Here is a 14,336-nt window from a genome sequence, read left to right as displayed (position 1 = left end):
TGGAGCAGTTAAATGTTTCCAAATCTAAACTCCAGCTCATTACAATTTTCCTAGTATTTGCAATGTAATAAAAAAATTAAAAACTAGTTTTTCTATTATATTTGGTTTAAGCAAGACAGCACACAAAATAGAATCTAGCAAAATATTATAGGTTTAAATTGTATAAAATCCTTTGCTTTGGTGACTTTTAGCAGTTCTGTATTTTAATTTCCTTAAGATGAGCTATTCAATATTCACTCCATTAGTTACTCTGGCAAATTTTGTACATGCCAAAGTGCATGCCCTCAACTTATTTTAGTTGCCACACAAATTGTTTAATTGTCATAAATGTTATAAAAGTTACCCCTTGACCATACACCTGCAAATTTGTAGTTCAAAATATATAAGTAAACTGTTGAGATTTAGGTATCTCCTCATTTACATTTGAAAACAAAGTTTCTATGTTGAGAGTTCTTATCCTTATTTGACATGTGACGCAGGCCAAAGATCTGCAGATGTATTTACTGAACATAAACCAACACAAACAATGAAAGGGAAAGATATGAGCAACCAGGGAGATGTGATTTTTTGGACTTTTAAGCACATGTATGTGTGATAGTTGTATGCTTGGCTATCTAAATATTACTTTTCGCATGACATAGTCCTGAGAGCATGTAGTAGAAATTAACCCATATCAGCTATGAAAAAATAGTCATGTGAATGGAATCTGAAAGACAAACAATCATGTCTCAGCTGCAACTGAACATAATCTAAGCACAGAGTAATATTTTGGTTTGGTCAAAAGAAGAATGCTGTAGGAATCACAGGCTCAGACCTGGATTCCTTCCTTGTGTGAATGAATACCCCTGTTGACCTCAGAGGGAGAGCTCATGCAATACAGCATAAACAACCAATACCATATTTTAATTCTCAAAGAATGCCAATATAAGTGCATGATATTCATGTGTATAAAAAAATACAGAGGAGAACATCATTGGCAGTGACAGTGAACTGACCTACTTGAAAGCAGAAAGAAGGAAATTTTGTTCTTTGAATCCCAAACTGCCCCGTATCAGCTAACTGTGTCACACGTTTCAGCAGCAGAGACCAGGCCACAGTTCATTTAGTAAAAATTGGAGTAAAATAGAGTAGACATCTCATGGGAAGAACGCAGTTTGCCAGTACAGGACAGAGTAAAGTGGGGATAAGAATTCTTCCCTCTGAGTAGGCAATATTCTGTCTCTCAATAACCTCAATAACCAATAATTCTCAATAGTCTCTACAGATACTATTGTGCAGGTCCCCTGAAGTTGCACAGCAAAGTTACAAAGAAATGTGATTTATATGGATCCTAGGACCAGATGCATTGCCTACATGAGGTTCTGCACTGAGATCTTCCTCTGTCTTGATACTCCCCAGACATTAGCATGGGATTCAACTTCTGCCACTCCATAGGGCTGGTGGCAACAAAATTGGCTTGTCACAGAAGATCAGTCTATAAAGGATTTACAGGACCATAGGGTGTTCTCTTTCACAAAAGCAAGCAAAGACAAAAGCAAGTTTAGGTGATATGCAAATCAAGCCTTGAATACACAGTTTTTGTGGGTCATCCACTGCAGGTTTCTTTTATACTGAAATACATTTTAATCAAGGAGATCCATGTTCAAATTGTGAAAATTCCGTTTTTGACTTTAAATCTATCTGTACAGTTGTTAATAGATACTGAAGAGGTTTCTTTATCAGTAGTTCAAATGGCAAACACACCTCTTCTAGAAATGTAGGTGTGTGAAAATTCTGATATGCACTCATTTCATCAGAAAGGTTAAATGGCCTTTTCCAAACAGAGGACACATAAAGAAAAGCACCATGCCCTGAGACTAATTCAATTCTTCTAGAGAGCAGCAATTCTCACCACAATAGACCCAGAGGGAAAACAGAGATTTTGGAGGCAAAGTTCCATCTCTTACAGTGTTACTTATTTTGGAGCACCCAACTGCAGTCTATCCAAGCTGCTTTGCAGTCCTGTTGCTGAATCCATGCTACACCTGCTGCAGTAGATAGAATCTGCTCCCATAAAGTTGGAGATGAATGTGGTATTGCATGCAAGATCTTATCTATAAACACACACTTGTACAAATGGAAGAAATCAAGGCAGCTGCTTCCTACAGCCACCATTCAAATGCAGGAAAGGGACAATCTGCATAAGGAGTACCTCCTCTATGCATAGCCGCAGAATTCAGTCCTGGCCTTCACTTCCCATCTTCCAAACATGGGTTTTTTCCAGAGAATGAGACATGATAGAATGCATGTGGATATGAGACAACATGTGCCTTGAGGCAAGTGACAGAGGGAGTGAAGGTAAGGACCCCATGTGAAGGTGGAGACAATGATGCACAGAGTAGTTCATCTCATGCAGACAAGCTGAGAAGTCCTGTTTCTGTGAACACAAAAGATCCTGGACAACCTGATCAACTCCTCAAGGAAAAACAGCCCTTTCCCTGCTGATTCTCTATAAAATATTCTATCCTCATTGATACAAAATAGAACATATAGCACAAAATGGACAAAAAGAACCCATGGAATAGCTATTTTTAAAGCTTAGCAGATCATGCTATAGTAATGTATAGAAAGGAATGCATATGATCCTCAATCACAATGTTATCAAATGACTTGTCAGGAATAGAATATAGTGTGAAGCAGTAACCTGTTCCTGGATTTCATTGTGGGAAGTGCTGTCCTCTCTGCTTCATTCACTTTCATGCACTAGTGTGTGGGTGGGACTTGCTAATCTTTATTTTTATTATTATTTTTATTTAAATTTATGTTTAATTATTCAGTTGACATTTATTTTAATTCTAGTTCATTAATGCACAATATTAATCTGTCTGATTATTGCTAGCTTGCTCAAACCTCTAAACTCTCAGTTGTATACAGTTTTTCCCTCAAAGCTATGACATAATTTAAGATGGGACATATCTTTTGTAAGACCAGGTCTCGTGCCTTAAATACGTGCGTCCATGTATGTGTATGTGTATATATATGAAGGTATAAATATATATTTGCTCAAAAATTAATATACTTTTTTATAAATATATATAAAAAGATTTGTATGTATTTCACAGTGAAATACCAAATTATAAGTTTTGGATTTTACATTCTGCCAAACAACAGATAGATCAGCCCTAACATGTTAGCACTTATGGTAAAATATATATATATTTTTAATATTTCTGTCATGCTGTTGTTTAAAAAATTTTAATCAAAATTTTAAAAAAACCGCTGTTTATATTCTAGAGATATACTTTGCAGTTATTCTTTCTGCTTCTTAGTGACTTTGTAAAATTTATCTGTTTTATTCTCAATGAATCTTTATATACAAAAGGACTTTTTATTCAGAGACTGACAACTCTCTACTATTCCTTTCCCTCCCTTTCTAAAACTGCAACCTGCAAGAAACAAATGTAATTTCCCCCATAACTTAAGAGAAGAACTGTGCTTTGTTTCTAATACTGAAAGTTGGTGGGAGCTGGGAGTGGTAGGGTTTGGGTTCTTTGATTGTGAGTTTGGTTTGTGTTTTTAAAATTTTTTTTAGCAAAATACAACCTTTTGCAAATAGTGAAAGTCAATTTCCCTACATCTTTAAGGTCCTACAGCATACCACAGTGGTTAGAAACCAGCCATTCTGAAGCTGGGTTCTGTCTGACAAATAGAATATATCTAGGAAATGGAGAAATACTGCTTGAAATATTATGGATTATTTCCAAGACAACAGCATTGAGGACAAGACATCCACTGTAGCGGCAATCCATTTGTCCATGTACCTGTGTGCCTTATATGACTCTAGAAAACATTATTCCCAGATATTAAGACTAATTTAATCTTTAATAGCCTGATTAGGACAGGTTAAGAATATGTGCTCAGAGCAGGAAGGATGGCATATCTTCACAACTCAAGGAGGTAGAGGGTGCAATTACAAAGCACTCAGTTATCTCACTGCCTGGAGCAGCCAGAGAGGACTGGTGTGAGAAGTACCAAACAGGATGGGCAAGATAGTGGGCAAGCAGAAAGCCAAAAATAGACTGGATCCTTCCTGTTGAAAAAAATGGAGAAAGATCACTAATTCAGTGGTGGTTGCAGATCATGTATTACCAAATGGAAAGAAGATTGTGGCAACAGATATGTGTTCTAGGGTTTAACTTTGAACACAGATGTCCACTTTGCTGGCATATAAGCCTAATAAATTCTGTCAAGTGATTTATGCAATGCTGAACACAGACGCATAACTGCCTGTCTGCTGGTACTAAGCCCATTAACATTAGAATTAGATATGTCATCTCTATCCAGTATGCAGTATTTTACTCATCATTACACATTTATTCCTTTATCAGATTTTTGTTAAAATGAGCTTTGCTGAAGACAAAAGACCTGAATAATTTGATATGAAATAAATGTGTCCTTGTAGCCTTATTTCCTTAAACAGAGAAAATACTATGGTTAGATTAGCTCAAATGACAATGCACTGTCTTATATAAGGTTCAGTAGGTTACAGAGGGAAACATTCATGCACCCTCAAATGAAAGGGTTAAAAAAATGACAGAAGGCATAGTTAATTAGTTGACTGGATTGTTCAATTCTTGCATAAAAGCATGAGCTCTGCTTTAGTGAAGAAGCAAGCACTGACAGAAGTTAATGCCTCAGAGATTCCACTTTAAACATTTTAGACTCTTGTCAAAATTATAATTGCATTCATACGAGATTTCATATATTTGATTTTGTAGGGGGTTGATCTTTTTTTACCTTGTAGGATTTTTTTTTAGCTAGAAAAGAGAATTGAATAAGTAAAAAAAACCACAAGTGGATGACATGCATCAGGAGCAATTGTGTAGGTGTTGTACAAAACACCTTGCAAAAATGCTACTTGTCTGAAAGGCACTTGTAGTAATAGAGTAGGTCAAAAAATGAAAAACAGAAAAAGACAGACAGATGGAAGAACAAAGCAGTGACACAGTTGGCCAGTGTGATAGTCAGCATTCTCAGCACATCCCTTGTCTGACAGCTGTCAAAAATGTATTAAACTTCACAGCAAAAGAGAGTTTTAAAGAGGCAACTCTTTAAAAAAAAAATAAATTGAGGTAACACAAGCTAAAAATCTTAAATCTGTGAAACATTTAACTTTATTGTTCTGAAATCCTTTACTTCTAAGGGAATAAAAATAAAGTTAGTTGGTTTTCAATTGTCTGTATTCCTAGATCCATACCTCAACAGAAAACACTTATTATTCATTGATAGATATTGTCTTAATGCAGTTGAAGAAATCCTTATCTTCACTTCAAATTCCATAACCCTCCAGAAAATTGACATGCCAGCCATATAAGAAGAAAGCTCTTTTTCCTCTGGACACATTTGCCATCTCCAGGCATGCCAGACATTTGCAGGGTGTCAGTTGTGAAGGAAATATTAATATGTTCACATGATCAACATTGTGATAATGCCTATGGGGATGGGGAAGTATTCTAGACCCCTACCCATCAGCTCTACATGCTGTGAAGTGATTAAAAGAATAAGCCTAAGAGCTACCAGGAAATCAGGAATTTTTGAGGGCACTAAAAAGACAGAAACTGATTTTCTATGACATTGAGAATGGATGAAATTCATTCTTATTCAGGATTTTTGTTCAAGAAAATATTCCTAACAGCACCCTTGTTTCAAAATAATTCTAAGCAGCAAAAATCAAACTTAAACATTCAAACAATGGAATTGAGTCATTACATTGTCTGAAAACCTATCAATAATTTCTTAAGACATATACAAAAGCACATGCAGTATTTCTAAATCCTGTGAACACTTTGAGAGCTATTCCTTCATTTACCTGTCCTGTCACTGCATGCTCTTGTAAAAAGTCCCTCTCCAGCTTTCTTGTAGACCCATTTCAGATACTGGGAAGCTGCTATAAGGTCTCCCTGAAGCCTTCTGTTCTCCAGGCAGAACAACCCCAATTTTCTCAGCCTGTCTTCTACAAGAGGTGCTCCAGACCTCTGATTATCCTTGTGACTCTCCTCTGGACTCATTCCAAGAGGTTCTTTGGAGGTCAGTGAGATGAACACGGGACTCTGGGTAGGGTCCACAAGAAGAGAATATTGTGGGAGGACCACATCCCTTGATCTGCTGGCCTGCTGCTTTTGGTGCAGTGCAGGACAGTCTTTGCTTTCTGAGCTGGAGGATCAGATCATCTTGATCTTCTCACCAACCAACACCCCTAAGTCCTTCTTCTCAGGGATGCTCTTAATCCATTCTCCAACCAGTACTTGCATATGTATTTGGGATTGCCTCAGCCCAAGGACCTTGTGAACACTTTGAGAGCTATTCCTTGGTCTTGTTGAACTTAACGAGGTTTGCAAAGACCCACTTCTTAAAAGCCTGCCAAGGTCTCTCTGGATGGCTTCCCTGCTCCACAGAATATCAACAGCTTGGTGGGATCAACACACTTGCAGCGAGAGGGTGCACTCAGTCCCACCATCCATGTTGCCAACAAAGATATTACAGAGGAGCACAAATACCTTGGGAAGCCTGCTATTGATCTAAATTAGTAATGGGATTCCCTACAGAATAATGGAAAAACTAGGGGAAGGACACAGAATGTAAATTAAGAGAAGCATTCATCCTGCAAGCCATTCTTGTCTCGCTAGAATTCAGCATCTTAGATTTATGTTTGCTTCCTCTCACTGGTCTGCCTCATTTCTGTTGTTCTGTTTCTGCTATTACCCAGCAGGCTCTTGCAAATAAATTGGCTCACCACATTTAATGGTACTTTTCTCTTACAAAAGAGTGGCAGCTCGGAGTGTTGCAAGTCACTGTGCTACAAGCACATGGGTGGTGGAGTCATTTTCCACATCCCACAGGTAAGGCTCTGCCATCATAATCTTGAGACAGTCAAACAAAATATAAGACCCCTAACACCCATGTTCAAAATTTCCCCTGACATTTAAGGGATCCCTGTCTAAAGGCTAATTTCAGCAGTTTTCCTGAATGGTTGCCCTCCTGTATATCCATTAGAGATCAGTTGTTTAATGCGCAGTTTACCAAGTTGTCTTCCACATGTCCTCTACCTGGACCCAAAAAGCCAGTCATATACATTGAGCTTCAACAACTACCATTGAAATGAAACCATTCTCTCTTCAGTCCCTCTGCAATATTAATCTGTCACTCCTACAGATAATGTCCATGAATGGCCATCCTGAAATGCATAAATTTTTTAATATCTCTGCAAACATATAATAATTAATGTTTAGACAAATTAATATTAGATTTGTTTATTTGAAAGTATTCCAGCAAAACAAGTGCTCATCATTTTGGTTTTTTTCTCTACTTGTAAAACATTCTGTTATCAACAGGACACATTAAAAATAAGAAATTTCTGGGCTGCAGTCCTTGACACTGTTGATTAAAGATTCTTTATTTCCTTTCTATTTTCGAGACCCTGACCTGCACATATTCATCTAAGCATATATTAAAGGCAAAAAAGTCAGGTTCCATTTGGTATTGCTATCTAAACTGTACAAACTACAGCTTATTGAAATTACATATTCCAGAATTAACCACTAGACTTGAAAAAGTAATCTACATAATAAAAGCATCTCAGATTATCACAAGATCCTCCATTTCAATCTACCTTGAGAAAAATTGGACATCACTACAAAAATATTTATCATAGACAACCATTGATGTAAACCACAAATGTCAGAGAATGCATCCTGCTTCTTACTTACATGAGCCCAGAACTGTTCTTTTCATTGCATCTAGCATTATATTTATCTATGCCCTCAACTTTACATACAAGCTAGACATTAAAAAGAAGATATAAACTCTGTCAAGAAACTTCCAGTCAAAACTGGACACAGGCAAAGCAGTGCAGGAAATTTTGGGCCTTAAGGCAGAGGAAAAGCTTTACACAGGAACTGAAGCATTGGTCTACTCTAAACAACCATGTGGTCCACTGTCATTTTTCTGAAAATGGCAAGTGGGAGATGATCAGGAAAAAGCCATTAAAGAAAGGCAGCTTCCTTATTTTCAGGTCTTCTGGAGGCAAGTATTGAACATTCTGGAGTGCATAGTGAATGCAACTGTCACATTGAACATTACTGGGGGCCTATTCTGTACAAACCTGGATACTTTTACTTTAAAATCTTAAACATCGGTTTTCCAAATCTGCAGTGAATTCCACAACCTTTTCTGTGTCATTGATTTCTTTTTGTTTGCTTTAGATCCCTCTTTGGCTGGAAAAATAAAAAAAAATCTGCTGAAAATGGCTTTAATTTGTGTTGGTAGCAATTTAAAAGTCTGAAGAAAAATAATTAAAAAGGAGGAATTGTCTACCTGGTAGCAATCAGAAATGGGGAATGAGGTGCAAAAGCAGCAAAATTATTCCAGAGAACAGTCAGAAAATAATTTGGCTCAATGTCACAAATAGCACAAATTCCTCTTTAGCTTTCTATTATTATGAGTGAAATCTTTGCTAAAAACAGCTCCTTACCTTCACTGAGGCATATTTCATTCATTTGACTAAAAGGAAATAAGATCAGATAATTTCTTTTAAATCTAGTAGCACCAGAAAAGCTTGGTTTTACCTACAGAAGTTATGGTGCCTGTAGACTTTTTCAAGAAAACTTTAAAGAGTTTCTTATGTGCATTTCTGCCAACAGGCACTTTTTCTATGAGATCAGCAGCTTCATCATGAAGTCAGCGTGCCTCACAAACTTTGATCAGAGGAATCTTTACCTATTCTCCCAAAGAAAAAGAAATTTGACTGAAGAAACAGCCTTTAACTTCAAATCAAAATATTAAATTAAAGAAAAAGTCTACTCAAAATTATTCACAGAACTTACTTGCTTTTAGAAAAAGATATTACCATGTACAAGAGGGATGATACGAAGTACAGTAAGGGTTTGGGGTGGATGGGCATTGTTGCTGAGCACACAGTGATGGTCTGTCAGTCTAACCATTGTTAGTTATTATAGGTGTGGAGATGGGTAAAGAGAAAAGCATTTACGTAGGTCTGGAGAGAACACTGAATGTAGAATTTTATACTGGAAGTATAGAGCGATAAGTCCAGAAATAAAATTTAATACCTTTTTTATGTCAAGGCAGATTAATTTCAAGTAGGAAAAAAAGTGCACAATTTTGTGAGATCTGCTGGAAACACCAATTTCCCCCCTTATATTTCCTCCCCTCTCTGATTTTTTTTAACAAACCCATCATAAAAAGCGTAGATGAATGATGGAATTTGAAATTTGACCTTAAAATCAAATAATTAGCCCTGACATCTTCAGCTCTTAAAAATTATTCATTATAGTTTTTAACAGATGTTTTAGTTATTTTCATTGTTACAATGCAGTAGCTTTTAATCAGATTTACATAATTAAATGCTCTCTTTCTGACACAGACTGCATATCTATCACAGCCTCATTTAAGCCACATAGCATGAGTTATATCAGAGTAATCATGAATAGTTTCCACACACCTAGGAGCCAATTCTCAAAATTCCCTCTGCTGTTTATATTGTGTAACTGGGAAAAAGCATTATTCTGAACATTCGTTTAAATCCTTTTTCAGGGCAGTAAATATTTCCTTAGTTCTGTCCTTCATATTTCCTTCTGGATCTGTCACTTGTCCTTGTGAATATTATGCACACAAGTGGGTTTTTTTTGTTCCTTCTCCCTTACAGTACATTGTGCTCTGGATTTTACAGCTGCACTGATGCCCGGATGGATGCAGCTCTTCTACCCCTACATGTCACATCAAATCTGAATTCTTTTGTGATCAATGAAATGTTGCCTTGTCTTACCTGTGTTGATCAGCATTTGTGGCTGTGCAAAATCTTACTAAACACAGAGGAGCTCTCTCTATCAGCCAAGTTTGTTCTAGACCAAATTCCTAAACCAACTTTGCGGAAAAGAGAGATAGACAGAGATAGAGATGCATGCACATACATGTACATCTACATGTATATGAGTCTTTTCAGTTAGATTATTAATTGCAGGATTCTCTATTACTTCTAAGTAGACAGTTTCAGCTCTGAATCTCAAGAAATCTTTTATCTTTCTATTTAAACCCTCTTTTTTTCTCAGCATAAATTATTGAGAACATTCTTTTTAACTTACAAGATTTTGTTATGTAACATCTTAAGGTTAACCCACCCTTGTGGTTCTGGTAAAAATGTGTAAAAAATTCTGCCTAATTAATACGTATGTCCTGATGGATCTCTTTTGGAGTGTATGGGGAATGGGTAGCGGTCCATGCAAATATAGGATTGAAGGATCATTAACAATTATTAATGAAACAGTAATCAAAGAGGTTGAGAATTATTATCTGTATTGGTTTGGGATACATAAGAAAGCAAGATCTTCCATTAGTTCACTTTAGAATGTTAAAACCAAAAAATAATACCTTTTTTTGCCCTATATCTGAGATGAAAATAGACTTAGTGCTGCAAATATAAGTCCTCTTCAGGCATGCAGGAAATATTAAAGAACCTCAAGAGGAAGTAGTGGGAGTTTTTATGGCTTTTTAAAATATATATAATCCTGGTTTTACTTTTCTGATACTCTCAAGCCTTACTAAAACTTTACTACAATAAACAGGAGTACTGATGAAGCAGGACATGTGCTTTTGGCATGTTCAGAGGTGGTATCTGTTTCTGTATTTGGAGTCACTGCTCTCACTGTACCAGTTTTTATTGCCACATTTACAGGGTATTCCAACAAGGAAAAGAGTGGATAGGGTTAGGTTCTTCAGTAAGGACAACAAAAGGCATTCTTTCTAAAGCAGCATGTATGCTTAGATCCTCTGGGGAGAATTAGGCATTAAAAACCAGAAAACAAAAATACCCTCCAGCCCTTCAGACAGAGCAATGAAAACAAACCATTTCCCTTCACTCAAATATTTAAAATATTAAAACTTTGAAAGTTCTCCAAATGGAATCCAATTATGCTCACAACCAGAGGCTAATTTCTCTGAGCCACTGATGCTCAGGAACCATCTGAGTGGTTTTGCACTCTAAAATCTAGGGCAGCTGACAGTCAACAGATCTACTTTGCTGAGAGGATTTGCTGTTAATTTTGTCCAGCTTCTGTTCTCCAGTGCCAGTCAATTTTTTCCAAGTAAACTCATCCATGAATTCATGTAAAGACTCAAAGCCCTCAGGCACAAATGGATCTATTTTTAGTCTTTAGATGCAATCCTAACTCAGTCAAAAGGTAGGCATTTTTTATGCAATATGGTAATTATTTTTAAAATCTCAAATTAATGCAACAATTCAAGCACCTTAAAATGCCAAGATGCTCTGAAAGTATTTAGCCTAAATGATCAAAACCTGAGAGCAGCAGTTAGGATATAAAAAAATCTGACCTTTAGAAAACAATCCCAAACAGAAACTCTGTAATAGAAACTCTTTATCCTTGTCTCAACGACAAAAAAGTCAATATACAATCCTTGGAAGGCCAGATGGATGGTGGAGAGGGAAAAGAAAGAAAGAAAGAATGAAGGCAAGAAAAGAAAGTAATTTAATCCTTGAGCCATCAAAGTGTTTTTGTTGCATACATAACTTTAGCAACCTGAATAGCTCACTGAGGGACAACATGCTGGTGAGTGTTTGCTGGCTATACCTTCACACTCCTACTAGTATTGTTTTGGCCAAAAATGCCTTGTGCAAGAGGGCTTTTGCCACAATAGACACACTCTTCTGACAAAATAAGCTTGAGATCAAGTTAATACGGTAAGTACTGTAAGGTGAGTAAAAGTATATGATGCCAGTCAACAAGGAATGAATCGAAATGCTATTATTTTGCTAAAAGACAGACCAGGAAGTATGTCTGTCATGTCCTGCCAGTCTTTTTTCTTTTTATAAATAAATGTTATTTGTTGCTGAAAATAGCCTCATTTAAGTTAAGCAATTTCAAAACCCATAACATCACTGTCTCATCCCTACCACCTACGTTATGCCCTATTTCCTCAAAACTCGAAAAGTCAGGGATAATATTTAAACTGTCTCTTGCAAGCTGTATGCCAGCACAGCGCAGCCGTTCTGGCTATTAGGGATCTGCTTGCTATTGTATAATCTCTCTGTATTTGGACTCACTTGTGCAAAACTGAAGCATTCAAATGACTGCGCTCTGACTATTGAGATAATGCCCATTATGGCAAGGATCTAGGTCACTGGTATTAGAGCTGAGTCATGTCATCAGTAATAAAAAACTGATGCTCCTTGAGAAAAAAAGCAGCTGTGGTTTCTCCTCTAAATAAGTTTTAAGGCCTGTAGGCAGGAAAGGAAGATATAAACATGTTGCACTTCTCCGTGAAGCAACTATCAGGCAATGCATAGTGTTTGTTGTGAAAGTCATATGGTCTTTTGTCTGGGGAAAATAGTACATTGACAGGAGAAACACAATAACTTCAGAATAGATTCTCAGAGTAAATAATAAGATATGTCAATTAAACTCCTATGTATATACTAGACTTTGAATAAAAATGTCTTCATTTCATTGGTTTGGAAGTTTCCTCCATTTTTTAAGATCACTCATTCATTTGCTACTCTTTCATTTAATATATTTTTTTAAATTTGATCATTCAAATAGCCCCAGTTTGACACCACACTGAAATAGATTTCTGCTATGGTTTAGAAAGTGGACAGAACACACTCAAAATTAATTCAGAGTTGGTGACCAGTATACAGTTCTACACAAAACATAAAATTCACACATTCCTAGGCATCAGAGCCCAGAGCCCAGACTTCTATAAAGAGATATAATATTCCACATTTTTCCCTAAGCAAAATAAATGTCTTTTATTTTTACCTCTCATTAAGAGTTCATGCATTCTATTTCCCCAAGTTCTAAGGGGTCCCATGTCAAATTTGGGTTATTTTTATTGGGTTTTCTTGTTTATAGTAAGAGAAAAACATATCCTCTTTCTATGATAAAAACACACTGCTAAGATTATAAACATAGACAAGGGAAACAGCATACTTGTCATGGATAATATGACCAAATATCATTCAGAAATAGTACATAGTGCACACATCAAAATACATCAAAGTTTCAGTATCTTCTGTGTCCAAGAAGTTTATTTAAAACAGCTTGCAACTAAAATTTTAGGTGGAAGAGAGGCTTGACTTGCCTTTTCAAGACTAGAGAAGGACACCATTCTGAATTACAGTGTGGCTTAATGTTATGTTAGATTTTTTTTTGTATATTTTCAGATGACACATTTCAAACTGACCATTTAAGAATACCAAAGTCAGATCTAGTTTAAAGAGAATCAAGTGCAAGCAGCTTCACAGTTACTACCAGCTTGATACTTAAACTTCTGAGTTACCTGATTTTTTTAATACATGTACTAAACACATCAAAAACAAGTAGGAAATTGAAATGCAAGCTTTTATCTTCTTACAATCCCTGTCACTGCACACACTGCCAGAGTGCAGTAATGGTGAAAAAACTTTGCAGGGTCACACAGATAAGATTATATTAGTGAAGAGAAGCTGAAGAAACGTTTTGATCCTCAAAATAACTACTTAGTGATTTATGAAGACTTTTCCTTATATTGCCCTAGGGATGGTTAATGCATTACTGAATACCTGCACAAACTTTTTCCGTCTAAGTGGACAATATTAGGCGAATTTCTTCAGTAATATCTTTATCCACAATACACCTCATTCTTAAAGACTAAAACAAAGAAACAAACAAACAAAAAGTTTTCATGAAATTTTAAAAAATCCAAAACTCACTCAGCACTGACTGCCAGTTGCACATACTCCTGCAACAGCACAATGACCAGAGTAAGAAACTCACCATTTTTTCATGAGAGAAGAGTTTTATTCTTCATTTAGCACATGAAAATGCAAGGATTTATTTTCATCATCATTTCCATGTATATTTTACCTTTGCCAAAGTCAGCTTGAGTATGTATTCTGAGTGATCCCAAATTTTTCCTGGAGGTGAAACAGAACTGAGCAGGCCAGTCATTGCAAAGCAGTGGACATCAGTGAGTCAAATGAAGTTCTGGCATAACTTGGCTAGCTAGGGTCCAGCAGGGAAGCCTTTGCCCAGCAGGTTTCAGGAATGAAGGCAGCATACATAAGAGAGAACATACAGAAGGCTGCTACAGCAGGTTGTTCAGGGATGGAGTTCAGAGGGATGAACCCTTGGAGTTCTTGGAGTGCAGAGGCAGCTCCAAGAACTGACAAATAAGAGTGTCAAATGTACATATGCAAGTATTTGTCTTGAGTTGGAGAAGTGGACCAGAACAATTAACGTGATGTGTGTGTACATACATTTATCTGAAAAACCCTCTTAATCCCTTTT

General features: G+C 36.5%; 1 protein-coding gene across 28 annotated transcripts in view; it reads right to left on the bottom strand.

Annotated features, from left to right (window-relative positions):
• The window catches only part of LOC110483451 (uncharacterized), a 425,837-nt gene that overhangs the window by 147,640 nt on the left and 263,861 nt on the right, over window positions 1–14,336 (bottom strand). The window lies entirely within an intron of this gene.

The sequence above is a fragment of the Lonchura striata genome, chromosome 2 (assembly GCF_050655825.1).
Source record: "Lonchura striata isolate lonStrDom1 chromosome 2, ASM5065582v1, whole genome shotgun sequence".
In the NCBI taxonomy this organism is placed as follows: Eukaryota; Metazoa; Chordata; class Aves; order Passeriformes; family Estrildidae; genus Lonchura; species Lonchura striata.
Note: the sequence above shows the minus strand (reverse complement) of the source record. Positions and strands in the feature narration are given on the sequence as shown.